Source organism: Acipenser ruthenus, chromosome 59 (assembly GCF_902713425.1).
Source record: "Acipenser ruthenus chromosome 59, fAciRut3.2 maternal haplotype, whole genome shotgun sequence".
Taxonomy (NCBI): Eukaryota; Metazoa; Chordata; class Actinopteri; order Acipenseriformes; family Acipenseridae; genus Acipenser; species Acipenser ruthenus.
Window position 1 is genome coordinate 999,633 of NC_081247.1, and position 2,849 is coordinate 1,002,481.

At 40.3% G+C, this 2,849-nt stretch overlaps 1 long non-coding RNA gene across 2 annotated transcripts; it reads right to left on the reverse strand.

Annotated features, from left to right (window-relative positions):
• Window positions 1–221: 221 nt before the first annotated feature.
• LOC117966801 (uncharacterized) lies at window positions 222–2,245 on the reverse strand. 2 transcript variants are annotated; one of them, XR_004661792.2, is made up of 4 exons: window positions 1,921–2,245; window positions 1,330–1,431; window positions 1,046–1,076; window positions 222–571 (listed from the first exon to the last, which is right to left on the reverse strand). It is a non-coding gene; the product is annotated as an uncharacterized LOC117966801 (long non-coding RNA). The 2 variants fall into 2 exon arrangements; XR_009320394.1 differs by having other exon boundaries at window positions 222–1,076.
• Window positions 2,246–2,849: the final 604 nt, after the last annotated feature.

Here is a 2,849-nt window from a genome sequence, read left to right on the forward strand (position 1 = left end):
CTGACAAGCTTTTCTAACTTTTTTCCTCTCGTTTATAAACTTTCTTATCTTCTTATGTTCTTAATACAACACACCCCTTCCAACGGTTAGGAAACATATAATTTAATTACCATTAATATCTATAATAATGACTGTTTGCTACCTCAAACCCCCAATACTTTGAAAGTTCAAATACATGTTGAAGGTGTATCATTAATAATACAGAACACCACTAGTAGAATAAAGCAGTTTATTGACTAAAGGATAGCTTATGAATACATACATTGTTCAGTAATGCACTCAAAGTTAAACTGTGCAATCAAGCAATCTATTAAATAAATGAATTAAATCAAACAATCAATGAATAATCCATTTGTTTTGAGGTCTTAGAAAATACCCCAGTCAATGGTTATTTTCTGTAAACTACAGCCGCAGTTTGAACAGATATTCACAGCAGTTCTAAGACAATGCATTCAGGCTGATCTTCAGTACGACAGTGCAATACTATTGCAGTTCCACTCCAGTGTGCTGCACACGGCTGCAGAGCTCAATCCTCTCTGCTGACTGCTCCTGATCCTGATCTGAGGTTTTCCTGAGACAGATGTCAGAGACACACAAGGAGGGCTCAGAGTTTAACTGCAGCAATAACAGAAGCTTTAAAGGATGATGACACTTCTAGGCTTCAGAGTAATCAAGTCCCATTGAAATCACAGAGTGCATTTCAGGGTAAGGAGCAGCTGTGTATCAACTGTAAAGACACTCTGTGGAGGCAGCAGCTTTGTGACATTACTGATGAAAGGGTTATTTTTTTAAATACCCTGGATTGAACTTGAATCAAAGAATAATGATTATGAATCTTTATCATCTGGAAACCAAAAAAGCCAAATTAACCCAATACAGCATTTCAGGACACAGGTCAAAGTGAATGTGAGTTTGCAAGAGGGATTCTTAAAGAGTGAATCAGAAAGTTTCCATCTCCATTTTCAGTGCTGTAAAGGATGATGACAGGTAGAGATAGCGAGTGCTGCCCCCCTGTCTGTACACATACTGGTCAATACTGACTTACCGTGATGTACCGCCAGCAATACACAGGGAACCTGGAAAACAAATACGCAGATTGATTTCAGTTTGTTTCTTATAATTGTGTTATATGTGTTTATATAAACTTGCTAAATGTTTATTTTGGACACTGTAAATCAGCTGTGTATATTTAATGAGGAAATCATTCTTTTTTAATGAACTATCCCTAAGACTGGGGTGTGCTGTTCACACTGTAGAAATCACAGGAAGAAGCCTGCATGTGTGCTGTGACAGGCCAGGTGAAATGTGTGCACTGACTGGGAGTCTCACCTTGGATCCTGCAGTATTGAAGGAGCAGCAGAGTGAACACAATGAAATGAATCAGAGTGAAGCTCACTCTGTAGCCAATAGCAACAGCGCTGTGCCAGGACGCTGGGGGAAGGAAGGTACAGTATGAGTGTGTGCTAGTGACTTCCATACACCTTGACTGAGCTGATAGGGATTCAAGAACATTACCCTGCTCACACTGGCTCTATAGGAACAGACTTCAGCCACTCTGTCACTGTGACTGTCTGCTGTGACTGCATTTTATTTGAACCATCATTTTAATCACTCAATTAACACTAATTTGGGTAAATCAGTATGTTTTCATTTTATTGTTTGTCAAAAAGTGGAAAATTATTTTAAATGTAATTAAACCTATTGTAAAACTAAAACATTAGTGGGTAACATACACTACTGAATATAGTACAGAACCAGTGTCTGTACAGTGTATTTGTTTCCAATCCAATGTGTTGATATTGCTGGCAATTCTGTGATCTGTTTATTAAGGGTTCTATACTGGGAATATAATGATACCTATTATAATCTATGAGATCACTTTCAATCATCAAGTCAGTTATGAAAAGTTTCCTATCTTACTTTGCACTTCAATGTGTAGCTCCTGGCTGCTCTTCTTCACTCCCTGTGACTCCACAGCACACGTGTAGCTCCCAGTGTGGCTCTTCTCAGTGCTGGCTATGCTGTACAGTGCAGAGTCAGTGCTGTTAGTCACAGGCTCCCCGTCTCTCACAATGGTGTAGTGGAGTTCAGGGCGGGGGGGTTTGTTCACTGCTGCCTCACAGGTCAGGTTAAGAGCCTCTCCCTCCTTCACTGTGGCTCCTGGAGAGGCTGTCAGAGTCACCCTGGAGAACAGCTCTGACACAAGACAACAAGGACAGTCAGAGTTTGACTGTCACAAAAATTGGATCTATAACTTTAACGGCCATACAGAGAGATTCTGTACTGAATGTTCATTGTGTGACATGCATCCACTCTATGCACATATGTGGGCAAATCACAGTCAAATTGCGCCCTCCATAGTATATGTATTATATGGGAAATTTAACAATAGTGGAAAAGCAGGCACAATAACTTGCACTAACGAATGTCCTTACCAAGTTTCATCCCAATTGAATCAGTACTTTCCTGGATCTCTGTAGAAAGACTTATAAAGGGGGACAGACAGACAGAGGGGACTCCGGGTACCCCTGGATTTTCTTAATCTTTGTAAGTTATGTCAAAGCATGTCCAAAGCTATTTTTATTGCATTTGAAAAGGGCTGTTCTCTAAGATACACTGCCCGGCCACTTTATTAGGACATGTCTACCTGATTGGATTTAGCATCGCCCTGAATTAGAGATGAAAATTAGGTTGGGCAGGGATGGAAATAAGACTCCCATTGCATAGCAGTTTGATACATTCCTGGTTTCACTTTAAGACACACCTGTGCATGTTCGCTACACACTGTGGCTAATCAAGATCCTGGAATGGGTGAAACTGCTATGCAATAGGAGTCTTATTTCCATCCC